Source organism: Podarcis bocagei, assembly GCF_964188305.1.
Source record: "Podarcis bocagei genome assembly, chromosome: 8".
Taxonomy (NCBI): domain Eukaryota; kingdom Metazoa; phylum Chordata; class Lepidosauria; order Squamata; family Lacertidae; genus Podarcis; species Podarcis bocagei.
Window position 1 is genome coordinate 85,161,539 of NC_138133.1, and position 27,794 is coordinate 85,189,332.

General features: G+C 44.5%; 1 protein-coding gene and 1 long non-coding RNA gene across 4 annotated transcripts in view; one reads left to right on the top strand and one right to left on the bottom strand.

Annotated features, from left to right (window-relative positions):
- FAM135B (family with sequence similarity 135 member B) overlaps positions 1-27,794 on the bottom strand; it is a 139,978-nt gene that overhangs the window by 92,513 nt on the left and 19,671 nt on the right. The gene's annotated exons all lie outside the window — the stretch shown is intronic.
- LOC308593106 overlaps positions 1-27,794 on the top strand; it is a 40,352-nt gene that overhangs the window by 8,481 nt on the left and 4,077 nt on the right. For 2 of the 3 annotated variants that reach the window (XR_014010719.1, XR_014010720.1), the window contains exon 6: positions 3,891-3,969. The exons of the other annotated variant lie outside the window; for it this stretch is intronic. This is a non-coding gene — a long non-coding RNA (uncharacterized lncRNA). Of the gene's footprint in view, positions 1-3,890; positions 3,970-27,794 lie in introns of those variants that run through there. 3 annotated transcript variants of the gene reach the window in all.

The following is a 27,794-nucleotide window of genomic DNA, read 5'->3' on the forward strand; positions in this document are numbered from 1 at the left end:
GCAAACTATGGCAAGCTCTTAAAGAAATGGGAGTGCCTGATCACCTCATCTGTCTCCTGAGAAATCTCTATGTGGGACAAGAAGCTACAGTTAGAACTGAATATGGAACAACTGATTGGTTCAAAATTGGGAAAGGAGTACGACAAGGCTGTATATTGTCTCCCTGCTTATTTAACTTCTATGCAGAATTCATCATGCGAAAGGCTGGGCTGGATGAATCCCTAGCCGGAATTAAGATCGCCGGAAGAAATATCAACAACCTCAGATATACAGATGACACAACCTTGATGGCAGAAAGTGAGGAGGAATTAAAGAACCTTTTAATGAGGGTGAAAGAGGAGAGCGCAAAATATGGTCTGAAGCTCAACATCAAAAAAACAAAGATCATGGCAACTGGTCCCATCACCTTCTGGCAAATAGAAGGGGAAGAAATGGAGGCAGTGAGAGATTTTACTTTCTTGGGCTCCATGAATTATGGTGCTGGAGAAGACTCTTGAGAGTCCCATGGACTGCAAGAAGATCAAACCTATCCATTCTTAAGGAAATCAGCCATGAGTGCTCACTGGAAGGACAGATCCTGAAGCTGAGGCTCCAATACTTTGGCCACCTCATGAGAAGAGAAGACTCCCTGGAAAAGACCCTGATGTTGGGAAAGATGGAGGGCACAAGGAGCAGGGGACTACAGGGGATGAGATGGTTGGATAGTGTTCTCGAGGCTACCAGCATGAGTTTGAGCAGACTGCGGGAGGCAGTGGAAGACAGAAGTGCCTGGCGTGCTCTGATCCATGGGGTCACGAAGAGTCGGACACGACTAAACGACTAAACAACAACAAGGGAGGCGGGTGGCACTGTTGTCTAAACCACTGAGGTCGGCAGTTCAAATCCCCGCAATGAGGTGCGCTCCCGTTGCTTGGTCCCAGCTCCTGCCAACCTAGTAGTTCGGAAGCTCACCAAAAAGTGCAAGTAGATAAATAGGTACTGCTCTGGCGGGAAGGTAAACTGTGTTTCCGTGTGCTGCTCTGGTGTCAGTGTTCAGTCACGCCAGAAGCGGCTTAGTCATGCTGGCCACATGACCCAGAAAAACTGTCTGCGGAGTGGACAAACACCGACTCCCTTGGTCTGTAAAGCGAGATGAGCGCCGCAACCCTGGAGTCATTTCCAACTGGACTTAACTGTCAGGGGTACCTTTACCTTTAAGGAAAAGCAAGACATTCCAGGATCAATTCAGAAACTGGGACAACTTCTATAAATCCAGGACTGTCCCTGGGAAATGGGGACACCTGGAGGGTCTGGTATCTGCACCCAATAAAGTCACTGTATTCTGCATAATGGTCGAGCTGGTCCAGACCTGCAGCTCCATGGCAGAGGAAATGTGGAACATGAAAGTGTACAATAAATCCAATAAACAACCTTTACATGTTGCCTTTTGCAAGCTAACTGGCCGCTGATTTGGGTCTCACCCTGCCAAGACCAGAATCCAATTTTCATTGAAAGAAATGCAAAGCCACAGCTGGATGTAAGCAATTTACCACTTTTATTGCTCATAAGATGCTGTGGAACCTGGCTGATCCCTGTGCCGGTGGCTTATTTTTAGCCCAAGCAATCACCGGGGTTAGCAAACATTTATTTCACCCTATTGTTGAGCTGCTCATTTTCTGTTCTCTGTCGGAAGAAGGCAAGGCCTGCATGACATGAGTAATTTCTTTAACTCCGAACTATGATTAATGTTTCCCCAGGTTCCAGAATACTGCAAGGCTTTCCACAGCTGAGAGATCTTGAATAGGGAGATCAAAGATGCTAAGGGCTTTAGACAATTCCTCTTTCCCCAGTTTGGGCACTGTTGGCAGTGTAGATGGTGAACTGCCACCAAAGAGATCCTAGGTTCTTGTGGATAGTGGCAGAGCTCCTGACCAGCCAAAACTATACTGCGCTTCTGTCATGACACCAAGCTGGGAGGGGTAGCTAATGCCACAGAAGACAGTATCAGAATTCAAAATGACCTTAACCTACCAAAATGAATTTCAACAGGGACAAATGTAAGGTTCTGTACTTAGGCAGGAAGAACCAGGTGCACAAATATAGGATGGGGGGGGCACCTGGCTTACTAGTAGTACATGTGAAAAGGATCTAGGGGTCTTGGTGAACCACAAGCTTAACATGAGTCAACAGCGTGATGCAGCAGCAAAACAAGCTAATGCTATTCTAGGCTGCATCAACTGAAGTATAGTGTTCAGATCAAGGGAAGCAATGGTGCCACTCTTTTCTGCCTTGGTGAGACTACATCTGGAATACTGTGTCCAGTTCTGGGAACCTCAGTTTAAGAAGGATATTGACAAGCTGGAATGTGTGCAGAGCAGGGCAACCAAGATGATCAAGGGACTGGAAACTAAGCCTTAAGAGGTGGGCTTGAAGGAGCTGTGTATGTTTAGCCTGGAAAAGAGGAGACTGAGAGGAGCTATGATAGCTATCTTAAGGGCTGTCACATGGAAGAGGGAACATACTTGTTTTCTCCTGCTCTGGAGGGTAGAACTGGAACCAATGGCTTTAAGATTCTATATCAACACAAGAGGGAACTCCTTGTAAGATCCTTCTCTGATATTGCTGAAGGTGATCTATTCATATTTTTTTTTAAAAAAATGATATTTATTGGGAAAAGAATTTTTAAAATCACAAAGAAACAAAAAGAACAAAATTACAGGGGGGGGAGAGACAAAAACACAGATAAAAAATAAAAAATAAAACCATCATTTTCAAATTCTCCACTTTCTTTACCTTCTTTCCATGACCTCCTCCTCCCATCTCTTGTATCTTGATTGATAATTGTCACAGCAAATCCTTCCCATAATTCATAATATTATATCAATACATAACCTTACTCTATTTTCAACCTATCTTATATAAAACCTTAAAACTTAAAATTTAAATCTTATTTTTATCAGCTTCTCATAACCGTTACCTTTTTACCTAATTCTTTAAACATTCTTATAAGAGCCTAGTAATTTCATTTCAGCATTTTTGCAACTTTCATAAAAACATTTCTAACAATATAAAAACAAAAAGAGAATAAAAACAATCCAATCTTCTTCCAGCGTCCCCTCCCCCCGGTCCCGGGGTTATCAGTCCTTTTTGTCCCATTATTCTAGCCCATTTAACCTGGTGATCTTATATCCGATGAAGGTGATCTATTCAGTACAGTAACACTTCTACTAATGAGGATGCAGTCCACACTCTTGTTTAGTTATTTAGTACATTTATATGCCACCTTTTATTTTCTCAAGGAGCTCAAGGTGGTGTACATGGTTCTACCCCTCCCCATTTCATCCTCACAGCAACCCTGTGAGGTAGCCTGGGCTGACAGATGGCGACTGGTGCAAGGTCACCCAATGAGCTTCAAGGCTGAGTGGGGATTCGAACCCTGGTCTCTAAGGTCATGATGGTCCAATGCCCCAACCCATGTGTGGGTAGGGAGTGTCTTGTTTTGATTATCTGCAAGTTGCTCTGAATCACAGAATCATAGAATCATAGAGTTGGAAGAGACCACAAGGGCCATCGAGTCCAACTCTGGCAGCCTTTATGGCTGAAGGTTGAGGTACAAATGCTCTAAATTACAAACAACCAAACAAGAACAGAGCAGGAAGAGCAAACAGTCAATTGCACATTGTAAATTCCCAGGGGGATATTTACAGAGGCCTTTTACAGGTGGCATAGGAAGCAGAGACAGACAAACTTTCACCCACTGACATTAGCTGTGGGTAGCTGTTTCTTTCTATATCCTATCCCGTTTCCCCTAATACAGTCCATTTTTAAATGTTATTTCCATTAGTATATGCATTCCTATATACACTTTATTCTAATATATGCATTTCTTGGTATGCATTATTTGTCTGCAGAAATGCATCGCAAAATTCATTTCGAAGGATGGCAGCGTTCCTGTTCTCATACCGTTTTGGAAATTGCAAACCAGGTAGGTTCGCCTTTATGGGCAAAATAAAATTGACTTCTCCCCCACCCCTGGAGCTGGTAATAATAGCTGCACTCCCAACAGCAGTCAACCTCCCTTTCCCCTTCGTTAAATTTTGCAGTTCCCCGTGCTTCACCAAGACAGGTAGCAAAACATTATTTCGGCATGTTTCATTTTATCTGCTGCGCCATCTGTTTGTGGGGGGAAGGAGTTAGGAATAGTTTCAGGTAAAAGCACACTGGGGACTTGGTTATGGAGAAAATGAAATTGTGTTAGCTGGAGCAGGTCCCACGCTCTAGAGCTGGGATGTGCTGTGGTTAAATACACCAGGGTCTCTCTTCATTTCCATAGTGCAGTGATTAGGAGGCATAGGGGAGGTGAGTTATCATGTGCTCTCTAGGGCTGTATTCACATGACATTTATTCAATTCCACTGGCATCCCCCTAACTGTTAATTTCCACATTATATTTGAGCTCTCACACAACGTAGACACCACTATAGTTCCGAAACTATAGTGGAACATAATGCATATTAAGCACTCATTTCTGTATTATTTGCAAAGAACTGTTTTCTGGAAGCAAATAACATGGAAATGAGCACTAAACTTGTGCTATAAAGGTAAAAGGTAAAAGACCTAAAAAGGTAAAAGGCAGTTAAGGCCAATCAAAGGCGACTATGGGGTTACTACGCACATCTCGCTTCAGACCGAGAGAGCTGACGTTTGTCCGAAACAGCTTTCTGCGTCATGTGGCCAGCAGGACTAGACCACTTTTGGCACAATGGAACACCGTGACGGAAATCAGAGCGCACGGAAATGTCGTTTACCTTCCCACCACAGCGGTATCTAGTTATCTACTTGCACTGGTGTGCTTTCTAATTGCTAGGTTGGCAGGAGCTGGGACAGAGCAATGGGAGCTCACCCTGTCGTGGGGATTCAAACCACCAACCTTCTGATTGCCAAGCCCAAGAGGCTCAGTGGTTTAGACCACAGCGCCACCTGCGCTACAGAGCTGGAAGGCACCCCACAGTAATCTAGTCAAACTTCCTGCAATGCAACAACCACAGCTAAAGAATCTCTGGCAGATGGATTTTAAACCTTTGTTTAAAATTCTCCAATGAAGTTCCAGAAGTTGCTTTGACATCACACGAAAGCTCAAATATAATGTGGAATTTAATAGTTGGGGGAAAGTCATGAAAGAAGACTAAACTAAAGTCAAACTTATGGAATACGCAGAAATGGCAAAATTCATGGGAATACTCAGAGACAATGACAATAAAAACTTTTTTAAAACTGGGAACCGTACATGCTGTATTTACAGAAATACTGGAAAGAAATGGACTTACTAGCAGGGTTCGAGTAAACACTTACAACTAAGAAAACAAGTATAAAGGTTATGAGAGAATAATATGGAAATTAATGAAATGTAAGATGTGATTTGAAGAAAATCTGGTTTAAGAATGATATGAATATAAGAGTATTTAGCTAAAAGAAGAAAAGTAAGATAGAATAATTAAGCAGAACTAGCAAATTGTTAGGGATGTGGGTGGTGCTGTGGGTTAAACCACACAGCCGAGGACTTGCCGATCAGAAGGTCGGCGGTTCGAATCCCTGCAATGGGGTGAGCTCCTGTTGCTCAGTCCCTGCTCCTGCCAACCTAGCAATTCAAAAGCATGTAAAAGTGCAAGTAGATAAATAGGTACCCCTCCGGCAGGAAGTAAATGGCATTTCCGTGTGCTGCTCTGGTTTGCCAGAAGCGGCTTAGTCATGCTGTCCACATAACCCAGAAGCTGTACGCCGGCTCCCTCGGCCAATAAAGCGAGATGAGCGCCGCAACCCCAGAGTCGGCCATGACTGGACCTGGTCAGGGGTCCCTTTACCTTTACCTAACAAATTGTTAAAGAACCAGAAGGGGAAGTTGAGGGAAGTCACAGGGTGGTGGTGGGGAGTTTTGTTTTGTTTTTTAAAAATATGATAAATGTGTTGAAGATTAAATTGTAAAATCAAATAAAAAATTTATAAAGAAAGCAGACTAAACTTCTCCTTGAATGCTAAGTGTTTTGGAGCTCTATCCAGAAGTGTTGACGCACAAATAGACAGAAGCTCTCCGTGACATAACGAAAGGACAGGAAGCGAAGGAGAAGTGAACCTAAGCCATTTAGCAAAGCAGGGGAGGCTCCAAACTTGAAAGTGAATTGACCGCTACAAACAGCAGCACATTCCAACCTCCCAGCTGTAAGCACAAATGAAATGTTTCCCATGTAAGGAATCAATTTGCTTCGTGCGCCACATCGGTAGACTGAAACAAACACGGACACCAGCAACCCTGGGAAGGAGGGATTTCCACAAGAATATCTATTTGCAGCAAAGCACAAAACCCATCACGAGGAACAGCATCTCACTTGTGGTGCCAGAAGTGACTCAAGCTTCTAGAGATAACAGCATTTTCTTATACATGGGCAAGTCGGATGCCCCCTGCATTGGACTAGATGAACCTTGGGTTCCTTCTATGATTCTATGAAAATACAAAGAATGGGATTAGAATTTGCTTCTGGTGCACTTTTTGAAAGAAGTGCCAGCACCAAGGGCTGGCAACATTAAGCACCTGCTGAGGACTGAATCCTCAGGGACCAGGTCTAATCTCCGTGGAGCCTCCTTACTCTCCTGCTCCTCTCCTCTGAGAGCCAGTGTGGTGTAGTGGTTAAGAGCTGTAGTCTCGTAATCTGGTGAACCGAGTTCGCGTCTCCGCTCCTCCACATGCAGCTGCTGGGTGACCTTGGGCCAGTCACACTTCTTTGAAGTCTCTCAGCCTCACTCACCTCGCAGAGTGTTTGTTGTGGAGGAGGAAGGGAAAGGAGACTGTTAGCTGCTTTGAGACTCCTTCGGGTAGTGATAAAGCGGGGTATCAAATCCAAACTTTTCTTCTTCTTCTTCTCTTCCTTGTGACTGCTACCTGTGCAACCAGGTGAGCAGCCAGGCAGAGGAGCAAGGGAAAAGAGCAGGAACATGCTCTGCACACCCTGTCTCTCTATGGACATAAGAAGAACCCTTCTGGATCTAGGAGACGTTCCAATTAGTCCAAAATACTGTTCTCAGAGTGCTCAGTCAGATGCCTCTGGGGTTCCTAGGGAATAGCATATAGTTGCATCAAAGTAGGATTCTCAGCACCTAAATATAGAAGCCTGTTGCCTCTGGCAGTAAAACAGAGGTATCATGGCTAGTAGCTGCTCATTTCGCTGAACATCTGAGCTCCGATTTCAGTGGGGCACTGCCTGCAGAACATTCAGGAGCCTCAGAGAAGGGGCGCATTCGGTCAGATCTCCTTCTCTGAATGTGCCTTCCCCGCTCTGTAATGCGAAAGATCTGGAGAATCCTGTGGTCCCTGGAACAATTTCCCAGGCAAGGTAGGACCGCAGCCTTAGACTTGCACTATCAGAGGTAATGCATAAATTGAAACCCGACCATCTTTCAGAATTCCCACTTCTCCATATGTTGCAGTGCACTTCTCCAGCTGAATATTGTATACAAAAATGCATATCCCAGGCATTAAAAATTTGTATGTTACTGAAAATAGCATATTAGAAGAAATCACTTTGCAAAAGATTTTGGGCATATTAGGCAAATAGAATTAGAAATTAGGAGAAATCCACACTAGAATGCTGGTGAATTTTCTTTTAGAAAATCACAAAATAATAATAATCACAAATGGGTACGTAAATGTGGAGAATATAACTTTGGACTGGACAAATGAGAGATTGAGAGAAACAGATATTGACAGGTTCACCCATCCTCACACAGGACATCATAATTCAGAGGAAGATACAAGAGTATGGAGGACACATCGAGGAAGAAAACTGCTTTCAGCCTCTCATGCCTCATGTCTGACCATCTTGTAGAATATTCACAATAAACACACGAGATGTAACCGGCTGTGTTCTTAGATAAAGAAGGTATACTATTCATTGTATCCAATTGTAAATTTCAACAGAAGTAACTCATAAAATTCAACAAACGAACAAAGCAGAAGACCCAGTGGATCAGATCATTCTCTAGTCAGTTCATTCACAAGGTCAATCCATGTAATGGTGTCTATTCCACCTGTCTGTTCATAAAGTCCAAACAATTCACATGAAAAGTTGTTACCGTTCCCCAAAATCCTTTCACAGAGTCTAGACAAGGATTTCATGTTGATTCTTTGGACTTATTGAGGATGCTTTATGTGACCATAGGTTTGTTTGTTGTTGTCATCTTGTAGAATAGGCATGGGGAACCTGTGGCCCTTCAGCTATTTCCCATCAGTTCCAGCCAGTATGACTAATAATCCAGAATACTGCGAGTCTGTCTGGAGGGTCTGCCAGTTGTGAACTGCCCTGTGGTCTTCAGAAGAAGGGCTGTCTACAAATTTAATAAGCAACAACAACAATGAATGCAACAAATAGATACATTTTCCCAATACACCACAGGGCGGGTCCAGATAAGCAGCAGAATGTGTGCTTGCATGCATAGAGTCAACCCACAACATCTCCGTTGTAATAGGATCTCAAGGAACAGGTCTGAGCATGGACAAAGTTGTTGCTTGCCAATAGCAGCTAGTATCCTGGGGCCGAGTCACTTTCCACATACCAGAGTTACTGCATCTTACCTGGATGAAGCTGGGGGGAGGGGCACAGTGGCTGTGCTGATGAAGTGGGGAACAGCAAAGTCAGGCTATATCAGCACTGGTCTTGGGCAGGTGGCTTTGCCACACCACACAGTGGCCGCTGGAGCAGAGAACTCAGCATTGGGCTAGGCAGACCAGTGGGCTGATTTGGGTGGCACTGTGGTCTAAATCACTAAGTCTCTTGGGCTTGCCGATCGGAAGGTCGGCAGTTCGAATCTGTGCAACAGGGTGAGCTGCCGTAGCTCTGTCCCAGCTCCTGAAAACCTAACAGTTCGAAAGCACGCCAGTGCAAGTAGATAAATAGGGACCACTGCGGTGGGAAGGTAAACGGCGTTTCCATGCGCTCTGGTTTCTGTCACAGTGTGCACCAGAAGCAGTTTATTCATGCTGGCTACATGACCCAGAAATCTGTCTATGGACAAACGCCGGCTACCTCAGCCCGAAGTGAGATGAGCACTGCCACCCCATAGCCGCCTTTGACTGGACTTAATTGTCCGGGGATTATTTGCCTTTACCTTACCTTCAGTTTCCAGTACCTTCTCGGAAGAAAAGCGGCAGCAATAGATTTGGATCACTACCGTTGGCTCTGAGTCACTGGGGAAGGCTCTATGGGAAGCTCCGTAGATGCTTACAGCTTAGCATTTATGAAGCAATTTGCAGTGTTCAAACATGTATGCAGCCTCGAGATGCTTGGAGGAGAGGTTGGACCCAAATAACAAATGAACATTTTATAGGAGAGAGCTGCAAGCAAGCATACCCAGCAACATTTGAAGAAGATTTTATGATCTCCAACCGTGAATATCGAGGGTGGTCCAGCAACACTTCCTTGCGTGTATGCTAGCTCCCTTGCATAGCAGAGGAACGATCGCACAGCCTAAGCATTGAAAGGATCAAGTTGCACATGGCCGATGGCAATAAAACACTCATGGAAGCAGTAAAGCTCAATCAAGCATTGTTTGCTTGAAAGGCAATATCATTCTTGATGTTAGAAGACTATTTACAACTTTAAGGTAAAGGTAAAAGGACCCCTTACAGTTAAGTCCATTCTGAACGACTCTGGGGTTGAAGCGCTCATCTCGCTTTACAGGCCGAGGGAGCCGGCGTTTGTCTGCTTCCACAGACAGTTTTTCCGGGTCATGTGGCCGTCATGACTAAGCTGCTTCTGGTGAAGCCAGAGCAGTGCACGGAAACACCATTTACCTTCCCACCAGAGCTGTACCTATTTATCTACTTGCACTGTGTGCTTTCAAACTGCTAGGTAGGCAGGAGCTGGGACCGAACAACAGGAGCTCACCCCATCGCGGAGATTCAAACCGCCAACCTTCCGATCGGCAAGTCCAAGTGGCACAGTGGTTTAAACCACAGTGCCACCCGCATCCCCTTTTACAACTTTTACAACTTTACTACCACACGAATAGTAAGGCACACTTCCGTTCTACATGCTGCCTGCACTCAGCTCAGTGGTCTCTCCCCTGCAGGAATCGTGCAAATCCACAGATATGTGCTCCTCAGCTATTTATTGCTGATGTAGACTAAACAATCTTGCACTTAGATGCTTCAAGAATCTTCTCATGGTTTCTGGAAACGAATGGATCTTTCTCACTTACCCTAACATCATTTACTATAAGAGCTTGCAGAGGAGGAAGGAATGGAAACTTGTGCATCCTTAGCTTTCTTTAAAGAAAAAAAAAACTTGATATTTATGAAAAGGAGGATGGGAAAAACTAGGTGTGAGGATGTAGCATGGATGAATGCAAAAAATAAATTAATAGAGGGAGCCGTTGAATAGCATAGAGTCTTAGACCCACACATTAAATTCGTATGGCTGTAATCCTGTAGGCTCTTTGAAGCTAGATAATGGGAGCCGTTTTGACAGATTCTGCCTTTCAGATCTGACAGCTGCTTTGGCATGTTTACATATGCCTTCTTTCAATACCACACAGTGCTCAAAACAAGCACCAAGGGTATCTCTTTTGTGGCAGTTCCTCAGCCAGGATGAAGCAGACTTCCTTTTTGGAGCAGAACCTCAGATAGCTGATATGGATTTATATGTTGGTCACATCTGCAATGTACATTTTGAGCACAATTTCAAGCGCATGGTGTGTCCCCTGGGAATTGTAGTTCACCCCTCTCACAGGACTACAGTTCACAGCACCATCGTGTCGTGTGCTTTCAATGGGTGCTGCTTTAAGTGGATGGCATGGATGTGCCCACAGAAGATCTCAAGAGAGAAAGACCATCTTGAACCCTATTTCCCTTCTTGGGTTTAAAGATCTGCGGAGGAGTGCCTCTTGGTAGTTCCTACACCCTCAGAGGTGCAGAGAATGGTTGGAGGCAACCTATTATTTCTTATGTCATGGAACCCCATGTCATTTACATGGGATTTCTAAGCAGTCACATCTTCAGAAACTAACCAGACCCAGATTTCTTAGCTTCAGCAAGATGGTGGCCTCAGGTGCTTCCTACAGATCATACACTGGAACTAAGTTAGCCCAGCCAGCGAGCAAGAGTTCTGCCAAAGGGAACGTATGGCTCTCCAGAAGTCTGTTAATCCTAGGAACTAAGACACTCTATGTTAAGAGTTTCTGGAGGACAGCAGGAAATGTGTTGGCCAGTGGCTGGCCAGTACCACATGTCCTTCAAGATAGCTTTTGCTGCCTTTCAATGCTGCAACATCTAAAATGTGATGTTCCCTCCCCACAGGGTTGTGCCTAACATCTTCACTGAACAATTTTCCCAGTATGCACATCTTAACTGGTATTTCATTTTGTGGGACCCCACTTCTGTAACTGACTTTATACTGTTTCATTCCACGTGGAGTGGCTTTATGAGTGCTGCAACTGCATTATTCATAAAATCATAGAAGTGTAGATTTGGAGAGGATCCTAAGGGTCATCTAGTCCAAATCCCTGGAATGCAGGAATCTCATTTGAAGCATCCATGACAGACGGCGATCCAACCTCTGCTTACAACCTCCAATGAAAGAGAGCCCACAACCTCCCAAGGAAGTCCATTCCCTGTAGAACATCACTTAATGTCAGAAAGTTCTTCCTGATGTTTAGTCAGAATCTCCCTCTCTCCCTCCCCCCACCTTGTAACTTGTAGCTATTAGTTCGAGTCCTACCCTCCAGAACGGGAGAAAACAACCTTGCCCCATCTTCCAGGTGTTACCCCTTGTGATATTTGAAGATGGCTATCATATCTCCTCGCAGTCTCTTTTCCAGGCTACACATACCCAGTTCCCTCAACTGTTCCTCACAAGGCTTGGTTTTCAGACCTTTGATCACCTTGGTCCTTTGCACATGCTACAGCTTCCAATATCTTTGTGAAATTGTGGCATCCAGAACTGGACACAGGACTCCAGGTGTGACCTATTGTTGTATCTTTTTTATATAATACTATGTTCTGTTGCTGTATCCCAGCCCTTGGACCTTATGGCAAAGAGCCAGGAAAAAAGAAGAAGCCAACAACAACTTACAAGCAAACAAGTAAATACATGTTGGCCCCAATCCACTTTGAGCTTGTTGACACCAGTGCTCCGAAAGCTGCTGCCATTCTGTAGTATAATCCTAGTATAATGTCTTCCATGTGACTCAGTCCTCTCACCACCCCCTCCCCCAGGACTTTATTTTATTTTATTCTGATCATTTTATTCTTTTTGCCAGCCGGCGCTTCCAACCAAACTCCCAAGGTCAGCTTCACATTGCGAAGCATCTTAACATTTCAGGGTGCATCGCTTTCTCTCTGAACATTTCATCCTGCCTACCTCGATCTGTGCAAACGGCACGTGAGATAAAAGGGCAGATAGAATGAAGCACACATTATGCAAAACACACGTGCGCACACTTGTCTCCCGGTACCTCGGATGACCTCTAGCCCGTGGTAATTAACGGAATTAATGTCTGCTGCAGGAATATAAAACATGCGAAACGGCAAAGGGCTGGAACAAAGCCCAGCAGAAGGCTTATACAAAGAGGATGTTCTGATCCTTGCAGTCAACAATTCTCCTCTGACGTGTATGTATATATAAAAAAGGGATTGTGGGTGGGTGGGGAAAGCTGCCATAGCTTCAGTGTTTGAGCTGTTTTTGGCTTCCCTCTGGAGCCCAATTATGGGGGGGGGGGAGTAAATATTTCATAGAATCATAGAATCATAGAATTTGGAAGAGACCACAAGGGCCATCGAGTCCAACCCCCTGTCAAGCAGGAAACACCATCAGAGCACTCCTGACATATGGTTGTCAAGCCTCTGCCACGATTTAAGCCACAAGTTGGGAACCTCAGGCCTGTGGGCCAAATTTCAACCCTCCAAGCTTTCCATCTGGCTCTCATGACTCGTACCAGGTCACACCCTTTGCGGACCTTGCTCTGCACCCTCATGGATTGTTTTTGTCTGGTTGGAATGCGTCATTGAACTCTGTCAAGGCCTCTTGCTAGCCTAGATGAAAGAAAAGGGCTGTGTGAGTGTGTAGCAACTCTGCAGAGATAACATTTGCATGCCCATTTTTGCCTCCAGCCTTGCCCACCTCTGGCCCCTGGAAAGCTGCCTAGATAGGAATGTGGCCTTCAGGCTGCTAAATGTTCCTCACCCTTGATCTGATCTATGCTATGCATATGGGAATTTCCATCACATAAAGCTCATCTGAGTGCTCCTTACCTCCTGCCAAAAGACCTAGTAGCTAATTTCTCTGCAATTTGGTAGGCTTAATCTACCCTGAAGGGGCTCCTGTGCCAGTAAATTTCATCCACTTTGGCCAAAAGGGGGAAAGTTATAGCCGTTTTTAGACTCCCCGTTATAGTGAACACCAGGGGGGAGGCTGTTGAGTGAAGGAGAAGCTGGAAGTGGGCAGATGCCTGCAAAACTTCAGGCTGTAGTAACACCCACCCACACCCACACCCCTGACTTGGATTGATTATGGCAACAGTCTTAGATTGATAAAGATCAGGGCTTGCTTTTTTCCCCCGCCAGAGCTCAGCTCTGGCACCTTTCAAGTGGGAGCCATTGCCATTCTAAGAGAACAAGTGAGAAGTTCATGGTGAGCTTTGGCACCTTTTTCTAGAAAAATAGCACTAATAAAGATCCAAGCTGTAGTAATTCCCCCGCCTGAAATGATTATGACAATGACCTCAGATTTACAAAGCTTTGAGCTGTAGTAGCCCCCCAGGATTGGTTATGGAAATGGCTTCAGAGCTATAAAGCTTGAAGCTGTAGTGACTCATAGTTGGGGGTTGGTTATTACAAAGGCCTCGGATTTGTAAAGCTTTGAGCCGTTGTAAACCACCAAGCTGGATTGGTAATCGAGATTTATAAACTTTCAGGGTGTAGTAACTCCCCAGTGCCCGAGTTGTTGGTGGTGCTGGCCTCAAATTTGGCTCACCAAGAGGGAAATTCTCAGACATTCTAACTGTTACAGAAATTCTCAGCAGTGCTAAAACACATGCCTAAAAAAAGAAGATAAACTATCTGGGGGAAGAATGAGAAACCTGTCAAATGTCTTTAAACAGCATCAACATTTACAATTTTAAATGCTTGTGTTGTAGGCAAGATGTAGAAACTGGAATATGGCTACAAATGGAAAGACTCCAAGACTATGGCTTGAAGCTTAAAGTGCAATTATCAGAGAGGAGGCCCCAGAGAACATGGGAGGACTTGCTGGTATCACCAGGCTCTCCAGATCACTCTATGCTAAGGCTGAACTAAACCAGAGATGAGGAATCTATGGCTTCCCAGACTCCAGTTTTCATCAGACCCAGCCAGCAAGGCCAATAGTCAAGGATGAAGGGAACTGGAATCCAACAACTGCAGGGCCACAGGATCCATATCCCTGAACTTAACATTGGAGGAGCGTCTCCATCCCCATCGTTCAGCCCGGACACTGAGATCCAGCACTGAGGGCCTTCTGGCGGTTCCTTCATTGCGAGAAGTAAGCTTACAGGGAACCAGGCAGAGGGCCTTCTCGGTAGTGGCGCCTGCCCTGTGGAACGCCCTCCCAGCAGATGTCAAAGCAATAAACAACTATTTTACTTTTAAAAGTCATCTGAAGGCAGCCCTCTTTAGGGAAGTTTTTAATGTTTGAAGCTGTACTGTTTTTAATATTCAGTTGGAAGCCGCCCAGAGTGGCTGGGGAAACCCAGCCAGATGGGCGGGGTATAAATAATAAATTATTATTGTTATTATTTAAGCAGAAGTTGGATGGCCACGTATCAGGGATATGGGAATTTCCTTACACTTCCAATTAGCTGATAGCTCCTCCGTATGCCCTGTTCCAAGAGACATTCAGAGCAGGGGGACACATCCATCCATCCATCCATCCATCCTAGGGCTGTGCACTGGATTTGGCTGAAGCCCACATCCAAACAGAGTCAGTGGGATCTGGGCTTGGGCTATGATGGTTCAAGACAGACCCAGGTTGCCTCAGGTCAGTCTGGGCTGTCCAGAGTAATCTGGAATTGGCAGGTGTCAGTGCAGCAAGGCTGCAGGGAAGACACTTCTTGTTGCTGGAGACTTTTTAATTTCCTTTTCCATACCAACACAAATGATCTCCATATCTACTCCATCAAAGGGGACAGTGAAACACATGGAGATAAGTCCGCTCCAGATACTAATGATTATCCGTTCCAGGATTTCAGAGCTGGTTTATCACATCCAAGTGGGTGTGTTGGACAATGAATGTACAGACAATCAGGAAAGGCACTTCTGAAGCAGCACCCAGCAGGATTGAACTCTCCTGCTCTCGGACTCAGCAGCTCCTTCCCCCACTCCACTGTATGTTTAATCAGGGTTTTAACTACCACCCCAATCGATTCAGAGAGTCCCAAGTCTGATGTTCTTTGGGTCGGCGAGGGTTGGGGACAATCTGGGCCTCCAGTTGGTGGTATAGGGAAAGTGTGTACAGCCCAACACAGACAAACAAAGTTTTCTTTTTGAGTTGGAGGGAAGAAACATGGTGGAATATTGAAGAAGGGGGGTGCAAATCTTGTAACCTTCTAAAAGAGCAGCTATGGGGGCAATCTCAAAGACAGGGGCAGCCCTCCATTCACGCACTGGAGTGGGTTCCTTTGAAGGTGCTTAGACCTGACTTTTACACAATCTAAAGCGCACTTTGAGCAGTGTCAGAATAAAAGATGCTTCCAGTTTTAATTCAGGGTAAAGCTGGTCTGGCCATTGCTAGAATTTAGCAGGCAGGCTTCAAGATCCTACCAATCCCACTGGAAAGGGAATATAAATTTGCATCCGAAGCTTTAATTGCCTGAGATGCCGCATTTTTTCCTTCATTTAAGAATGACTCATGCAAGAACCATTTTCTCAGCATAATCAATTTTGGCACAGTATTTCATTTTATTCTGAACCGGGAGCGAATGTGTGTTTTTCTAAAAAAAAATGAAACATGCGCCAATGAGACCCTGTTATGCAGAATGATGGACTGTCACTGAAAGCTATGGGCCATTTCTGAAGAGAGCAGAAACAGAGACACGAAACAGTTATGCTGTTGGTATGAAGCCACTTTATAAGAATAAATCAGTCGGTCTAAGTCCAGGTGGACTTGCTTTTCACATGTATTTTCACCCACTGTAAAAAAACAGCCTCCAATCAGTATTTATTGGGGGGGGGTGTGCCAGAAATTGGTGAAAAGCTTCCCCAGAGACCCAGGGCTAGTTCTAGGAATACATTACAGGTGGATAGATTTTGATGGATGGTGCGCTCTCTCTCTTTGCCAGTCTTCAAGCAGTGGCTGGGCAGCTATCCGTTGGGAATACTTGAGCTATGAGTGTCCTGCATCAAGCAGCTACATGGTCTACAAGGCCTCTGCCAACATCATTATTCTATTATTATATAGAGGCAGCAACTGATGAAGTATTGGAGATGGAGCCACAACACCACCTACTCTGTTGGTGGCCACTCTCCTGCACTCCTTCCCTGCCTTAGAACTCAGCAAGCATGAGGATGGTGACAAAAGTAGAGGGTGGTGACAAAAGTTGAGTTAGTTGGCTCTGCTTGTCATGTGCTCTGGCGCCACCCACTGTTAGCCTCCCTGCACTCCACCCTACCGGTACAAATGGGCACCAGCCACCACTGCTGTACAGAGGGAGCTGCAGATACCTATTAGAAGAGAAGAAGAAGAGTTTGGATTTGATATCCTGCTTTATCACTACCTGAAGGAGTCTCAAAGCAGCTAACATTCTCCTTTCCCTTCCTCCCCCACAACAAACACTCTGTGAGGTGAGTGGGGCTGAGAGACTTCAGAGAAGTGTGACTGGCCCAAGGTCACCCAGCAGCTGCATGTGGAGGAGCGGAGACGCGAACTCGGTTCACCAGATTACGAGACTACCACTCTTAACCACTACACCACACTGGCTCCTGTTTATGCAGAAGTCACCTTGTGGAGGTGATTTTAATTGGGGAAATGGCACCAGAGGAAAAGGTTAAATACCCCATCCTCCAGTTCAGTCAAACTGACAGGCCTTCTACCCCCACTGTGCATTCAAGTTTAAAATCAGTTCAATCACGGACCCCCTGCATACTTTTTAGTTTGGTCCTTGAATGGCTTTGGGCTTTCTATCTCTCATGACCCAGCTTTAGTCTTAGCTGGCAAATGAGATCTTAGCTCAATAGCCAGCCCATGTTGACTGCAGGGCAAAGGGATCTTGTTAAGAATTTCTCACCCACCAGCATTCTCCAGAGGAGGAGAATTTAGCAGCCGGTGTCTCAGTTGGAGACACACGGTTATAATTTATGCACGCACTGCTAGACTCTGACACCAAGAACTTACGCATCCCAAGAGCAGCAAATGTGGTTAAGTGCAGAATCACTGCCTAAAGCAAAGTTTCAATTTTTTATTGGGTCCCAGTAGAGAGAAGCAGCCAATAAATGTGGAAAGAAGAAGAAGAAGAAAACTGGGGTGGGAGGTTAAGACTCAGAACTTTTTCAGGAGGTCTCCCCCCATGCATAATGATATACACAATGAAAGGTGATAGCTCAGTCAGTAGAGCATGAGACTCTTAGACTCAGGGTTGTGGTTTTGAGACCCATGTTGGGTGAAAGATTCCTGCATTGCAGAAGCTGGACTACAGATCTACGATTCTATAATTCTATGAAAATAGCTACATAAGGAGAGCCTTCAGCAGATATTGCAATCACCTCTTCTCTGTGACTTTCTTCACATGCCGCCAGGGTAAAATTTGGAAACCAGGTGCATGGGAATGGGATCAGTTGTATGGGCTTTCCAATGCGCCCATACTCAACACAATGCCAGGGGGTAACACTTGAACTTGGGACCATTCAGTGAAGTTGAATGATGGAAATGTCAAGACAGACAAAACAAAGTACTGCTTAAAGGAGCACACAGTTGAACTGTGGAATTTGCTTCCAGAAGATGTACAGTGGTAATTCAGGTTAAGAACTTAATTCGTTCTGGACATCCGTTCTTAACATGAAATTGTTCTTAACCTGAAGCACCACTTTAGCTAATGGGGCCTCCTGCTGCCACCGCGCCACCGAAGCACGATTTCTGTTCTCATCCTGAAGCAAAGTTCGTAACCCGAGGTACTATTTTTGGGTTAGCGGAGTCTGTAACCTGAAGCGTATGTAACCTGAGGTACCACTGTACTAATGACTGCTGACTTGGAAGGCTTTAAAAGTGGATTAGACAATTCAGGGAGGATAAAGACCATCCATAGGACAACACTCGCAACTTGGGAATGGACTACTTAGAGACGTAGACTTTGTTTGAATAAATATGACAACATTTGGAATGAGTTTATACAGAATGTAGAATATTAATATTTACTTATGTATTAGGATAACGACACTATATCAATTTAAATAAGAATGAAAGGCAGTATATTACGTTACATTTCATAGAATCATAGACTCTTAGAGTTGGAAGGGACCCCTTGGGTCATCTAGTCCAACCCCCTGCAATGCAGGTATCTCAGCTACAGCATCCATGAGAGAGGGCCATCCAACCTCTGCTTTATTTCTAACAATCTGTTTAAAAACCTCCAAGAAAGGAGAATCCACAACCTCTCAAGGGAGTCACTGCTGAACAGCTCTTACTGTCAGAACATTCTGAATGTTTAGTCGAAATCTCCTTTCTTGCAACTTGAAGCCTTTTGAGTCCTACCCTCCATAGCAGGAGAAAACAAGCATGCTCTCTCCTCCATGTTGCAGCCCTTAAGATATTTGAAGATGCTTATCATATCTCCTCTCAGTCTCCTCTTTTCCAGGCTAAACATACCCAACTCCCTCAACCATTCCTTGGTTTCCAGACCCTTGATCATATTGGTTGCCCTTCTCTGCACACGTTCCAGCTTGTCAATACCCTTCTTAAATTGTGGTGCCCAGAATTGGGCACAGTATTCCAAGTGTGGTCTGACTCAGGCAGAAGAGAGTGATGGTATTACTTCCCTTGATCTGGATACTATACTTCTGTTGATAAAGCCTAGAACACTATTAGCTTGTTTAGCAGCTGCATCACACTGTACTGTTCTTGCGGAACTCCCTGGTCCTGAATGGGGTAACTGTGCCCCTGGAGGACCAGGAATGCAGCTTGGGAATCATTTTGGACTCACAGCTGCCCATAGAGGCACAGGTCAATTCTGCATCCAGGGCAGCTGTCTACCAGCTCCATCTGATACACAGGCTGAGACCCTACCTGCCCATGGACTGTCTCGCCAGAGTGGTGCATGGTCTAGTTATCTCCCTCTTGGACTACTGCAATGCACTGTACGTGGGGCTACCTTTGAAGGTGACCCAGAAACTACAACTAATGCAGAATGCAGCAGCTAGACTGGTGACCGGGGGTGGCCGCCAAGACCATATAACACCGGTCCTGAAAGACCTACATTGGCTCCCAATACATTTCTGAGCACATTTCAAAGTGTTGGTGTTGACCTTTAAAGCCCTAAATGGCCTCAGCCCAGTATACCTGAAGGAGCGTCTCCACCTCCATCTTTCTGCCCAGACACTGAGGTCCAGTGCTGAGGGCCTTCTGGCTGTTCCCTCACTGTGAGAAGCAAAGCTACATGGAACCAGGCAGAGGGCCTTCTCAGTAGTGGCGCCCACCCTGTGGAATGTCCTCCCATCAGACGTCAAAGAGATGAACAACTACCTGAGATTTAGAAGACATCTGAAGGCAGCCCTGTTTAGGGAAGTTTTTAATGTGTGACAGTTTCATGTATTTTTAATCTTTGTCAGGAGCCGCCCAGAGTGGCTAGGGAAACCCAGCCAGATGAGCGGGGTACAAATAAATTATTATTATTATTATTATTATTATTATTATTATTATTATTATTATTATTATTATCTGCCAAGATGCCAAGATCTTTTTCACATGTGTTGTTAGTAAGCCAGGTGTCCCCATCCTATATTTGTGCATCTGGTTCTTCCTGCCTAAGTGCAGAACATTACATCTGTCCCTGTTGAAATTCATTTTGTTAGCTTGCACCCAGTTCTCCAATTTGCTAAGGTCACTTTGAATTCTGTCTTCTGAGGCATTAGCTACCTCTCCCCCCACCCACACTTTGTTCTTTCCTCCCCTCACTCCCCCCTTTTTCTTCTCTGTGTCATTTTCAATAAAGTATTAATATTGAGAAGAAGAAGAGGAAGAAGAAGAAGAAGAAGAAGAAGAAGAAGAAGAAGAAGAAGAAGAAGAAGAAGAGGAGGAGGAGGAGGAGGAGGAGGAGGAAGAGGAAGAGGAAGAGGAAGAAGAAGAAGAAGAAGAAGAAGAAGAAGAAGAAGAAGAAGAAGAAGAGGAGGAGGAGGAAGAGGAAGAATAGGAGGAGGAGGAGATCTATTGCTACTAGCAAAAATGGCTATGATTCTCCCTCCACTATCATAAGGAATATGCCTCCGAATACCAGTTGCTGAAAATCCCAAGTGGGCAAGGGAGCAAGTGGGCAAGTGTTACTCTTACGTACTGCATGCAGGGTTCCCATCGACATCTAGGTGACCACCATAAAAACAAAATGCTGGACTAAGAGGGCCATTGGCGCTCTTCTTATGCTCTCATGTGCTTACGGCACTGAGAGCTATATTGCTGTAGTGATATTTTAAGGGGCCCAAGGTTAGAACTGTGGGGTATAATTCACAGGGAGCAGTCAAATACAACATTCCTTGTTTTCCTAGAGTGGACATGCAAGGGGATGTTTGTCCAGCCAGTCGAAACTTCCTGTTTCCTCCTGGGCTGGAGCATCCTTCCTTGCATGGGACTAGAGGTGGGTGTGACCTTACCTGTCCAGGTAACAAAAAGGACAAGTCACACAGCTCTCTCTTTTTGACTTCCTTCTTCGTTGGACCAGCTTTTTTTTTCCCCCTAGGGACTGCTATTCTAGCTACCAGCTAGCATAAGCACCGGATTATTCCCCCATATGGGGTAGATCCACATGTACATATTTGTAACTAAGTCTACCTTCAGGGATCCAACTGTGAATTGATGTGAGTAAACTTCTTTTATTGACTTTAAATATGATTGTTGTGTCTTCATTCTTTTAAGAGGGATTAAAGGGAACTTACCAGGAACTATACAATTCAATCTCAGACAGACTGAATTGTATAATAGTGAGAGGCTTACACAAGCCTGCAACCAGCTATCTGCTGTGCATGTAAAAAGGGGGGAATGTAAACTCTGCTAAGTAAAGGAACTTGCTGACACAAGTTAGGAAGGATATTAATAAACAATATATCCTCTCCTGCCACTCTGAACATTCCCACAAGAACGGTAAACTAAATGCCCTAAGTTGCTGTTGGGGTGTGTGTGTGTGTGTGTGAGAGAGAGAGAGATAATGAGAAATAAAGAACAATGCCACACAGTACTTATAAAACCACATTGTGAACACTCTCCTTTGTCTTCCTTGCTTGTCTCTCTATCTTTCTCCTCTGAACAAAAACAAAGACACCAAACAATTATTCATGCTTTATAGGCAATGGGGTGCAATGGCTGCCAGTGTTTCCAGCCAAACCTGGAGCTGCCTTCACAGCCTGCAGCAGACACCTATTTCAGCAATGCAACAAATTTCAGTCAAAATATGGCTTCCACATGGCAGATGCCCGCAGGAAAAAAAATAAAAATAAATGATTTATCAAACTGATGGTGGATGCTGGCCCCTGTTGTCTTATGGCAGCAGCATTCATAGCTTGAGCTATATAGTATTGCAATTAACACATTTTTTCTATTTGAAGATGTAAATTTCACACTTTGAATGCCAGACTTTAAACAGGAAAAGTGACATTTCTCCCCCTCTTTTAGGCTGGCACAAAAACAGCGGATGTGGAGTGGGGGAGGAAGCCTCATTAGAGCATAAATATAGCTTTCTTCCTCCACCTGGTCCTCCTTTTCTTCAGGGAAGGAGAATAGCTCAGTGGTAGAGCCTTCATGGCGGGATGCACGTGGCGCTGTGGGTTAAACCACAGAGCCTAGGACTTGCCGATCAGAAGGTCGGCGGTTCGAATCCCCGTGATGGGGTGAGCTCCCATTGCTCGGTCCCTGCTCCTGCCATCCTAGCAGTTCGAAAGCACGTCAAAGTGCAGGTAGATAAATAGGTACCGCTCCAGTGGGAAGGTAAATGGCATTTCTGTGTGCTGCTCTGGTTCGCCAGAAGCGGCTTAGTCATGCTGGCCACATGACCCGGTATCTGTACGCCGGCTCCCTCGGCCAATAAAGCAAGATGAGCGCTGCAACCCCAGAGTTGGTCACGACTGGACATAATGGTCAAAGGTCCCTTTACCTTTACCTAGAGCCTTCGTGCCTCTTAACAAGAAACTCCTGGGTTCAATCCCTGGTATCTCCAGGTAGAGCCCAGAGCGCCTTTTGCTTGAAACCCAAGATATCTGCTTCTAGTCGGAATAGAACAATGTGGTGCCCATCAGAGGGTCTTGAGGTAATTCTTCTTCAACACACACACACACACACACACACACACACACACACACACACACCCTGCTGCCCCAGATAATTGGTTGCATTATTAAATGGGGCAAGTGCCATTTCCAACTAAAGACATAACACCACATCTGGTTGTTAATTCTCAATTAGTCTCCTCTTTGGGACAGCTAATACACAAATGTGGATGGGCGTCATTTTAAAAATGAGATTTTCCAGCTCAAAATGATATTTTCATGATGACTCTGGCTTTAGAAGAAGCTAGTAACAGAGGAGAGTGTGAATCTCAGCTGAAATCAGTGAGGGAGTGGAGAGAAAATGAAGCCAATTACAGAGTGAACTTGGACCCTTCCCTCTCAGCCTAACCCCAAAGGTAGACAACATAGTGGATCAAAAAATATGTACCAAAATGTGCTTTGTGATAAAATTCATGCAAAACCCCCTGCATTTTGTGTGTTTGGGGGCACATTCAAAAAATAAAGCAAATTTCAATGCATTTTTCTTTCTTAAGAGAAGTCTGCAGATTGATGCAGAATTAAACTTATGGATGAACATGTGTGAAACTGATGTGGAATGGAAATAGCTGGAATCCATTCCCCCTGTATTCATATGTGTTCATTCATGAGTTTCATTCTTACAGCAATTTGAGCCATTGTCAGATACAGTATTTCCTTGAATATGAGTTGCTGAGAATCACAAGTTGGGAGAGTGTTGCTGCGTTCAGATGGTTGATGGGTTCCCATGCATATCTGCTTGGTCACTGTGAAGTCTGGCTGCTGGACTGGGCCTTTGGCCTGACCCTGCAAAAATTTTCTTGGGTTCTTATGAGTTGAGGTCATTGTACAATCAAACACAATTACCTCAATCAGCAGAACACCATTTCCACCAAGTGGCCTCATGGACCATGACCTGGAGAACGCAGTCCAACCACCCATCTTTGAACCAAAGAAAACATCTTTAGCTCCACACAAGGAAAGGTTATTTCCTCATTTGACTTTGGATGTCAAGGTAAAGCAAAGAATCCATGAGGAATGGTGGGTGAAGGCTGTGCGTCTTAAGATAGCATTTCATCTCTGTGTTGAGCCACTGTGATAAATCACTGATATGTCGTAAGTCACAGAAAGAGCATCATTGCAGAAGTGATTTTGCCACCCTAACAGGGAGCCAGGGAATGGCTGTGGGCCAGCAATCTAATTGAAGAGAGGCAGAGAGTACAAATGGACCACGGGAGAAGAATCAATTTTAATGTAATTCCATTTACTAATCAAAACGGGAGTAAGGGATTATGTTGGCAAGCAGACGTCTGCACATACTTGTCAGAGCTAATTGATAAAGAGGGCTTTGTATTAATTAAGATACAAAGTGCACAATCTTGGGTCTAATTTTAGCTCAAAATGATCACTCTGTTGATAGGGAATGTGTTAGAAGCTTTAATGTCCCCCATGCATTACTTTGGTTACAGCTTTATTAATCTAAGTAGGCTCGATTTCCAGTTCCACATTGGATTCCCTATAGTGATGGTCGTGAAGCTTCCTAGCAAAGGAACAGCTGGTCCATCCAGTTTGGTGCTATAGACAAAAACGCAGACATGCACACGCACACACACCCCTCTTCAGGAACATCATGTTAGCAGCAATTGTCTCATGATTGTATCATCCTTGGTGCGTTATAAATGCCAGTGTCATGTTCAGACCATTAGGCAAAGGAGGCCAGGGTTCAAATCTTACCTTAGACATAAAGCTTACAGAGTGAACATGAACCAATCATTATCTCTCAGCTGAGCCTACCTCACAGAGTTGTTGGCTTGTACGCCTGTTCAGTCTGCTGGTTTTGCTAAACTTCTCAGCAAGATTATGAGTGGCTTTTCACCTACCATCTTGAAAATAGACTTAATAGAATAAAACATTCCCTAGTTTACATTGTTTTAATAACTGTTTAATAACTATTATTATACAGTGGTACCTCGGGTTAAGAACTTAATTTGTTCTGAAGGTCCATTCTTAACCTGAAACTGTTCTTAACCTGAGGTACCACTTTAGCTAATGGGGCCTCCCGCTGCTGCTGCCGTGCGATTTCTGTTCTCATCCTGAAGCAAAGTTCTTAACCTGAGGTACTATTTCTGGGCTAGCGGAGTCTGTAAACTGAAGCATCTGTAAACTGAAGCATCTGTAACCCGAGGTACCACTGTATTGCATTGTTTATTTAAATATTTTTTCCTCGTAATTAAAGCAGGAAGGAGGAATTGCCTTTCTGAACATTATTCACAGAGTCCATTCTTCATTCTTGATAAAAACCAAGGTATCTGGCTGTCTAATAAAAGAACGTTCTCCACATATAGGCTCCCCCCCCCCATCAAAGCATTCATTATCATTATCCTTCCGTTACATAATACCAGAAGGGTTGTCTCATACAAGAGGGTAAAGTCTTGTTCTCTGGATTATATTTAATGGACTTCAATAACAGGTAGGGATGTGCAAGGAATCTGATTAAGCTGACATTTAAAGGCAAATCTACCTATGTCAAACATTCCAGAACAAAATGCGTCTATCCTGCAAAATTCACATTGCTCTGAATTTTGCACCGCAGTTTTCCAGCCATGAAAAGGGCAAAAAAATGCAAATACCAAGGCAAAGTTTGCATAATGATGGGTGTATTAGTGAAAATAGCATATAAACTACATTACATTAGGGGAAACTGATTTGCAATAATGTGCCAATAATACATGTATGCATCAAAATGTGAATATCAGGAGAAATTTGCACTAAAAGGCAGACAAATTTTGATGAGCGCTTTAAAAAAATGCAACCCGATGTGGACATGTGGAGAACTGAATGTAAAAGGTGGGGGAAATGAGAAACTAGAAGAAATCAATTCCCATCCCCACTCACAACCACTCCAGGGCTCAAGAACTACTTGCAAGATTCCTCCTCCTCTTCAGTCTCAGTGTTGCACCTTGTAGAACTCAAGAGGGAAAATGATTGGGGCAAAACTAGAATTACTTGGCTCTGCCTATTATTGACTACTATTTGAGATCCCCGTCTTCTACCCTACCAGTCACAGTGGGGATCAGCAACAGGCCAGAACTAGCCTCCTCTGTTCTGAAACAAAGGCCATAACTTTGGCAATCCGCCTAGAAACCCAACAGGGAACAAGATTTCCTGGGATGTTCATGCTTCCATCTTATGCTAAAAGTGTGTGACTGAAGCTACACATCACAAAGACATCACAGACTCCAGAAACCTTCATCTCAAGGCAAACAAATTCAAGGCATCTGCTGGCACCCCTGAAATATCTCACCTCCGAAATCTCTTGGGTTGTGCATAACACCATCATACACACTTCCCTAAGTGTAAGGCCCAATGGGACCTACTTCTACAAAAACACATATAGGTTTGTCTCTCTACAGCCACAGTCGGTGCTGTAATTCACCAGTGGTTTGACTTCCCCCTGAAGGTTCTTTCCCTCTTCCACTGTCTCCCGAGATAGATGGATGCCAACCAACCACAGGATTGTAGTCTTAAGGTCCTTAACTTTGGGTAAACTGCATCCCATGTTTCCCAGTGATTTTATGTATACCGTGTTGCAGGTTGTAATAGCTTCTTGCGATTATTAGCTGCCTGGGACTTCTTTTGAGCAGGAAATGCGACATGAAACTGTGTTCTGGTACTAGTGTTGCAGTGCTCACCCTATTACAGATCTTGCACCACTTATGTTCCCAGGCACAAAGTGCAATGCATGCACACATTGTATGAGCTGCGCAGGGGGAGCAAATAACCAGCATACAGTGTTGTAAGTGCATTATCCTTAATCTGGAGCCTCTGAGAGGGGTCAAAAGGTAGCTCAAAGTCACATAAAGTGCATCCTGTGATCTTAACACCCCGATGTTCTCTCTCTCTCAATGGCGTCATCTAGAAATATTAATCTGGTAAATCCTTTTGGCTGCTTTTATCTGCACATGCCTAAACCTTTGAAGCGAATAAACAATGGGGGGAAAGAGATAGGGATATTTTAAGGGGAATGCCTCATATCAGACACAGGGGAAGGAAGGAAGGAAGGAAGGAAGGAAGGAAGGAAGGAAGGAAGGAAGGAAGGAAGGAAGGAAGGAAACCTAGCAGATTGTAACTATCCTCTAGATTCTCAAATAAGTTATTCCTATGTGGCTGCTACTCTCCCAGAAATCAGTCATCATTACTGATATTTTACTGATATTACAGGAAACTCAGGACAGCATACATGGTTCCCCTCCCTCCACAACAACCCTGCAAAGAAAGTTAGGCAGCAGAAGACTCCACAGATGTCCATCAGATGCCTCCATGAAGTCCACAAGCAGGGCTTGCAAACAGTAGCCCTTTCCTGGTATTGTTCTCCAGCAGCTATTAGTATACAGTGGTACCTCGGGTTAAGAACTTAATTCGTTCTGGAGGTCCGTTCTTAACCTGAAACTGTTCTTAACCTAAGGTACCACTTTAGCTAATGGGGCCTCCTGCTGCTGCTGCACCACCGGAGCATGATTTCTGTTCTCATCCTGAAGCAAAGTTTTTAACCCGAGGTACTATTTCTGGGTTAGCGGAGTCTGTAACCTGAAGCATCTGTAACCTGAAGCATCTGTAACCCAAGGTACTACTGTACATGACCTCTGAGCATGGAGACACCATTCATCTGTCATGTCTAAAAACCTCCATTGCTCCCTGAATTTGTCCAATTCAAAACCATCCAATCTAGTGATATTTGTATAATTCTTGCAGTGTGCTAGGCGATTGTACAGAGCTTATCATAGCATCGTTCTCATGGGAATGGAGGAACCTGCTTTTTTCTGAGTCAAACTGCTGGGTCTTCTAGCTCAGTACTGTCTACAGTGATACTCAGTACTGTCTCAGCCCAGCCTCGAGTTTCTGTCAGGATTGAACCTGGGACCTTCTTCATACAAAGTTACCATTGAGTTACAGTCCTCCCCTCCCCTTGATGGCTTCCATTCAAAGAAGCACATTTAAGTCCCATATTTTTTATATGGACGACTTCAGAACATGTTAAATGCTTTCCTACTGAAATCAATAGAGAGGGTTTAACACTTTGGATAGATCATGCCTTACAAATGGCTTTACGCATTATACTCAAGCATCATCAGCTGCCTACACAGCCTCTCCTACAGTTGCCTGACTGCTACTTCTTTCATTCTTCTGATCTAATTCTAGTCCTCTTCAGGCGTCATACTTAAAGGAGAGCGTGTGAGTGGGGCTGCAGCAAGAAACCTCTCCTCCTGTCTTCTGCGTGTGCACGACAGATGTCTGAAGTAGGG